We start from the raw sequence: 7,757 nt of genomic DNA on the forward strand, positions 1-7,757 counted from the left end.
TGGACAACAGCCAGGATACTTATTTGTTCATAAGGATGGCCTCCCCCTTTCTAGATTTCAGTTTTGGGCGGTTACTAGGTTAGCCCTTGGGCATATGGGACTCGATCTCAACAAGTTTGGGACACATTCTTTTCATATTGGCGCAGCGTCTACGGCTGCCTGCTTGGGTTTTTCCCAAGGCCAGTTACAGTCCCTGGGCAGATGGCGTTCTACAGCCTATAGGTCCTATATTCGGCCTTTTCGAGGGATTCCAAAAACCAGTTTGTGACTTGTTTCTGTCACTGTTATGAGTTTCCATTGTTTGTTTTGACAGGCCGCTGGAAGGGAGACGAAAGAGTGCGCATCCTCCTCTGCGGCCATAGTATGGTCTTTTGGGCAGGCCGCAGGGCGGCAAAGTCGTGTGTGGGCAAGCAGCTTGGGCTTAGCCGGTGGGCTAACGTGCAATGGCTGGGCCGCCGTGGGATGCGCTGGGACGTGCTCCTTCCAGCGCTCTTCCAGATGGCAGTAGTTCAGAATGCGCCACAGTTTTTGGTCATTCACCTGGGAGGGAATGACCTTGGCATGTTGAAGGGCAGAGCCCTTATTGAACAGGCGACTGCTGACGGCAGTAGTTCGGAATGCGCCACAGTTTTTGGTCATTCACCTGGGAGGGAATGACCTTGGCATGTTGAAGGGCAGAGCCCTTATTGAACAGGCGACTGCTGACTTCCAGGCCATTATGCAGCGTTGGCCGGGGGTACACTTGATTTGGTCCAATATTTTACCCTGTAGACACTAGAACTGTATGGGTGACCCTAGGGGGATAAATAGGACCCGCAAAAAAGTAAATAGGCAGCTCCGTCTTGCTCTATTGGACTCTGGTGGTTTTGTCATTCACCATCCAGAGATAAGGCGCAGTAAGGTTGAGCTGTATCGGTCAGATGGCGTTCATATGACCGATGTAGGTAATGAGATCCTTTTAGAAGACCTGCAGAGGGGCTTGAAGGACATCTTGTCGGAGTGTGGGGTAAAGGGTGACTAAACAGAGGTTTGTCCCCTTTCTGTGGCGAGGAAGTGCGGGAAAGGTTGAAGGTGAAGGGAAGCTAGGTGACACCTTTAGGCACCTTTGGAGGTGATAGGCGGTTCCGGAGGCCTGCAGCTCCGGGTTTTACGGCCTGAGGGCAGGATACGGGTCGCCTTTGGGGCCAACAGGTCTCATCCACCCGGAGTTTCACGGCACCGGGGGGCGGTGACACAGGTTGGCCTCCCTACGCACAATTGGAGTGTGGTCAGGGCAAGGGGTTGACAGATTGCACCCCTTTGCCCGACAGGGGTTTGGGTCGCCCGAATAGCTGCAAGCAGGCTTTGCCTGACTCACCAGTTGAATCCCGCACTTATGTTCCCCTTTGCAGGTTCATTGTCATAATATGAATTTGGTTTAATAAAGTGGCCCGTTATTTAACCCATCATATTGTGTCTGCGTCTTATTTCACCCCTGGGTCGCAAAGCTTTCCTGTTGAAAAAAAAACAGTCCTGTGGTAAGTGTAGGGCTATAGTCACCATTGTTAACAAAGTCACTTTAGCGCATAAACATTCCAAACCATGTGATGGCAAACTCTTTACAGCCTTCATAGACCTGAAGTCTGCTTTTGATTCCATTTCTCGCGATCGATTATGGAGCAAATTAGAATCCTTGTCCATAGAGAAAAGGCTACTGTTTTTGATATCCGCTTTATATTACAATACTTCTATCCAAGTTTGATGCAGTAATCGCGGTCACCTCTCAAGGAAGATTCACTCTTCACTAGGCGTTAGACAAGGGTGTGTTCTCGCCTCCACTCTATTCAACTTATATTTGGCTGACCTTCCCCCTGCTCTGAGAAGGATACAATCCCATCCACCCAAACTTGGGCTTACAAAAGTACTCATTCTGCTTTATGCAGATGATGAGGTCCTAATCTCTCAAACTCAGCTGGGCCTAAAAAGATTACTGACAGGATTTGTGGATTATTGTAAAGGCAACTACCTAAAAATTAACCATGCCAAATCCACAGTAATTGTGTTCTCCAGGAGAAAAGTTAGGTTCCCCTGGTCCATGGAATCTGTAAGAATAGAACAGGTTAACTCTTATAAGTACCTGGGGATCTAGTTTCACGAATCATTTAACTGGAGACCCCAAGCCAATTATGTCAAAGCCAAAGCTGAGAAAAATCTGGGTGCAGTAACCCGCTTCTTTTTCTCTAAGGGTGGGAAATTCGTCCCAGCAGCTGTCTGTGTTGCAAGAACCAAAACAGCCCTTCCCCAAAGGGGAAGAAGGTAAGAGCCTACTGAATATGCAAAGACCCTTGGACATGCCTAAAGTTGTTCTCTCCTGACCAAGGTACATGCACCAAAAAAAAAAAAAGACAAAATATTTAGATCCAGGGCAGGATCTCCACCACATAGCGCATCAGCTCACCTCAGATTAACATGCTGAATTCTGTCCCCAGTGTGATGCAAACCAAAATCAGCATCAAAACAGCTGTACTCCAAAATGGTGCCTATAAAACCAGTGAGTTTGTCAGTAGAGAGAAGCAGACTGGACTCAAATGTCATATATGATCCAAGTGAAATGCAATCAGATGGGAAATTAAGAGGCATTGTCAATGTTTCATAGATCCTGGTGGTCTCTTGTCCGTGGTGCCCCCATTTGTATTCTTAAGAGCCAAACGTCATACTACTTAAAGATGTTCTTGAGGAGACAAGGGTGTTTAGGCTATTTGATGAAGATAGCCAGGGACAAATAAAGACTTCCACCTGGCAGCGGAAAGGTTGCGGAAAGGACAGGGAAACAAGAGGGGAACTCTCTGTTTAGTCTGGTCTCCCTTCCTCTTGTTGGGCCAGGGTGTAGTTCAGACCCGCAGCAATTGATGTTGTTATATGCCTTCAAGTCAGTTATGACTTATGGCGACCCTATGAATCAGCGACCTTCAGTAGTATCTGTTACAAACCACCCTGTTCAGATCTTGTAAGTTCAGATCTGTGGCTTCCTTTATGCAATCAATCCATCTCTTGTTTTGTCTTTCTCTTGTTCTACTCCCTTCTGTTTTTCCCAGCATTATTGTCTTTTCTAATGAATCATGTCTTCTCATTATGTGTCCAAAGTATGATAACCTCAGTTTCATCATTTTAGCTTCTAGTGACAGTTCTGGTTTAATTTGTTCTGACACCCAATTATTTGTCTTTTCCACAGTCAATGGTATCCGCAAAGGTCTCCTCCAACACCACATTTCAAATGAGTTGATTTTTCTCTTACCTGCTTTTTATTACTGTCCAACTTTCACATCCATACATAGAGATTGGGAATACCATGGTCAGAATGATTCTGACTTTAGTGTTCAGTGATACATCTTTGCATTTGAGGACCTTTTCTAGTTCTCTCATAGCTGCCCTCCCCATTCCTAGCCTTCTTCTGATTTCTTGACTCTCCATTTTGGTTAATGACTGTGCCAAGGTATTGATAATCCTTGACAAGTTCAATGTCCTCATTGTCAACTTTAAAGTTACATAAATCTTCTGTTGTCATTACTTTAGTCTCCTTGACGTTCAGCTGTAGTCCTGCTTTTGTGCTTTCCTCTTTAACTTTCAATAGCATTCTTTTCAAATCATTACTGGTTTCTACTAGTAGTATGGTATCGCCTGCATATCTTAAATTATTGATATTTCTCCCTCCAATTTTCACACCTCCTTCATCTTGGTACAATCCCACTTTCTGTTTGATATGTTCTGCATATAGATTGAAGAAATAGGGTGATAAAATACACCCCACTCACACTCTTTCCAACTGGGAACCAATCAGTTTCTCCATATTCTGTCATTAACCCACAGCAATACACAGTCTGAAATGCAGCAATTCTTAAAAATTAGCACTTTTACAAATATTGTGACACATTTCTCCAATCAAAAAATGTGTACACAAATGCAGTATATTATGGGGAAATCCCTTGCAAAAATGTGTGTATTGTGCAAAATATACTAGGAGAGGGTCTCCCATCAGCAGAAAGATCAAGTACTCTATTCTTTGAGATATTTTTTTCTGTTACTCCTTATCTCATGAATAAACCCTGTTAACTAGCAGAGCTGGTGTTAAATTTCATTGCTTACCTGGATCCATTTAAAAGAACATTTGCCCCTTTGGCAAAACAGCTGTTGTGTCCTAGTTTAGAGCTCCTCAGTATTGCATACTATGACTTTAAGATGCTGTCTTTTCCTCTTCTATGATGGCCCAAAATAAGACTGCAAAGCCTCTTTCTTAGAAGCTTTTGCAGTCTGTGCTCATGCTGAGCCATCATAAATGTGCACCTGCTCATTTGGCTTTGAGGGTTTCAAGTTCTGTGAGCCATTGCCATGGCATTGTTTATATTTCATACGCACTGTCAGAAGTGTACTTCAGCCTACCCCACTTCTGGCACCATGTGTTATTCCCACTATTATGAAGCAACGCTGGAAACTGTTATATATTAATAATAAACACTGTATTGTAGTTTAGCACACTTGAACTTAAAGGTATCTACTCAGAAATAAGCCTCATTGAGTTAAATGGAGATTACTCCCAGGTTAAATGGGGATAGGGTTGTAGCCTTATCTAACTTTCCAGCTTGCTCTCCACCACTTCCTGTTTCTACTTCTGCATTTATAATATATCACGTCTAATATATTTGTGGTTGATCCTAACTAACCAACTATTATAGGAGCCTTGCCCTCATATAAGATATCACAAACATTGATAATGTTGTGTGCGATTACAGGTCTGATGTTAAGGGTATTCACAGATTGGGTTCAATGAGTATACAGTTTGTGTATCTGTGACCACAAATAATTGAGCTGTACACTCTTACAGTAATCACATGTAATGCTCAAAGAGTGTACAGTCTATGTATCTGTACATGCAATAGTTGAGCTATACAAATGAACAAGCAAACACTTTCACACAAACTCTTGTACTTATGTAGAGACAGCTTATACCTGTGTTCAGTGTAATGTGTGAGCAACTCTACTATCATGCTCACATGAGCAAACCCCGGAACTATAGCCAACCTCCCCTTCCACCACACACACAAGGGTGTATCAGAACAAACTCAGCCATAACTGTAACCTTAAACTCCTTGGAGGAAAGGTGGGATATAAATGTAATAATGAAACAATAAATAAATAACCCAGTGAAGTGAAGTCTCCTGGATTTTGGACACACTGGTGTGTTTTTCTCAATTATATTTAATGTGAAATCTCAGCCTGAAGTGTTTCATAGATCACCTTACAGGTTACACAGGACTCTGCATCGCACAGCATGATTAGGCATGATTATTCAAGCTAAGACACTTTTGCAACAATTGGACATGCCCCTTGAAACCCTTTACGTAAACTCAGGGATGGCCTTCTATTCGCGTGGGGAAGTTTTCTCTGAATGGGAATGGGTTAGCAAGTGGGCACTCCTACAAACAGGTTGAAATGCAGGTGCTCATGCCTGCACATCTACCAGCACATTCTTGGCAATGGGGGTGGAGGCACTTCAGCCACTTCTTCTTCTGACACTGCCTTTGATTGAGCCTCCGATTCCTCCTCCTCTGGAGGAGGTGCAAGTGACAGCTTGAGTGACAAGTAGGGCTGAGAAGCAGGACTGGGACCGGCTCATTGTCAGACAGTGCTTCTTCAGCAGTAACTGGGGCTGCTTTCACACTGCACTTTATTCTGTTATTCTGATAATTTCTTATCTGGTAATTTTTGCATTATATTTGATCTTTCACATGACGTACAAGCTAGCTCTGGACTTCTAGAGGAATGTAGTGCAAGTTTAGCGCAAATATCTATGATAGATGATACCAGAAGCAATCTGTTAGCAAGGCTGGGGACCCAGAAAATTGTGGGAGATTTTAGCTAGCTGCAGCTGCTCACGTGACAGGCATCCCAGCATGCAGTGTGTTCCTGCCCTTTAGTCATGTGGGGTTTTTTTGCCTGACTAAAATTGTACCGGTATTCCAGCATCAGCGCAGATGTGTGTTATGTGCCTTCAAGTCAATTGCGACTTATGGTGACCCTATGAATCAGCGACCTCCAATAGCATTTGTTATAAATCACCCTGTTCAGATCTTGTAAATTCAAGTCTGGGGCTTCCTTTATGGAATCAATCCATCTCTTGTTTGGTCTTCCTCTTTTTCTACTCCCTTCTGTTTTTCCCAGATAGCAGCAGCATTTTCCACACATACACCTGTGTCGATACAACTAAAAAAAAATTAAAAGTCAGACCCTAAAGGGAGAGGTCTTGCATGGTGATGGGACAAGATCTTAGACCTCCTACACAGTGGGGAACAGTGCACATGTGTATAATCGGTAAGGGATGAAAATAAGCCATGTGAAAAACAGTTGTGCAAAATGCTGCTATATCAGCTAAAAAAACCTGCTGTTCCTTAACACAATAGGTACTGCAATATGAAAGGGGTTTTAGAACAGAAGCACTATTTTTTAATCCATTAAATTAACACAATAAGCCCCATGTGTGAAAGCAGCCTGGAGTTGAGGAGGGGGAGCTATCATTGTCTAAACTGCTAAAACCATATCCTGTATGAGCCCCCTCCCATTGCAGCCTACTGGGTTCCTCCCCAGGATCCCAGTCCTCCCCCTCCTGATCACTCCACCAAGACCTCTGCATGAGGCCCATGACACTGGGGATGCCTGGAGAGGAACCCTGTTGGGCCCTATGGTGCTGCATAATGGACTGAAGATTCTGAGAGAATTGGTGAAGAGATTGTGGGAAGACAAACTGAAGGCTGAAGAGAGTAAAAGAGACTGTTAAGGCAACAGAAAGAATGAATAAAAAGACAGCAAGAGAGAAAAGCAGACTTTTCCAGCATCAGCTCCGCAACCACTGAGCAACAGATACTGAGGCCCACAGCTGCATCCTAGCCCAGGACTGTGTAGCCTGATTCAGGGCAGAAAGACTTGCATTTGCTCACCGTACTGGACTCCATCCCTCCTCCCTAGTTCAAGAAACTTGGATCTAGTGGGGCAGAGGTAGACCAGCTGCTTTTGGGTCCTTTCATCCATCTCACTACAGGTCTGAAAAGAGCCCAGGCCCTATAGTTGTCACCACAACAGGGGGCTGATAGTAGGGAAAGTGGGGTGACATAAGGTAAACATTCTGACAAAAGTTCAAAGAGTTTTCAATGTGAAATAAATGAATAAAATAGTCATGGTAGTAGTAATATAATACAAAACAAATATTGTTTGTTTTAAAGTTGAATTGATTTTATCTTTTTTAAAATGATGGTTTTATGTATATTTGTTTGTCATTGGTTTGTGGATTTTATTTGTGTTTTATCTTTAATTGTGTTTGTACTCTGCTTGGAGTGTTTTTTATCAGCACTTTATACGTTTTCCAAATTATTATTATTATTATTATTATTATTATTATTATTATTATTATTATCAATAAGATGGCAATAATATCATCTTCTGCAAAATGTACCCAGAGCAGTGAACAGTTTAATAATAACATCATACAATATAACGATATGAAAGCAAGTGCAAAATAATGTTTTGAAGTAGTCGCTGTTGGAATCCTCGAGTATAAATTCTGTAAAACTTAGAGAGACATATCAGGATTTAGGCCAATTAAAAGCGGCTGGTGTTGGGAAAGGGGGTTGTGATGTTCCTGTATTAATGTATATATGGTAAGTGCTGTTTGTATAGGAGATACATGGTAAGTGGAATGAAAGAGGAGGGGGGAGTAAATGGGCAGTAGA

The sequence above is a fragment of the Rhineura floridana genome, chromosome 9 (assembly GCF_030035675.1).
Source record: "Rhineura floridana isolate rRhiFlo1 chromosome 9, rRhiFlo1.hap2, whole genome shotgun sequence".
Classification (NCBI taxonomy): domain Eukaryota; kingdom Metazoa; phylum Chordata; class Lepidosauria; order Squamata; family Rhineuridae; genus Rhineura; species Rhineura floridana.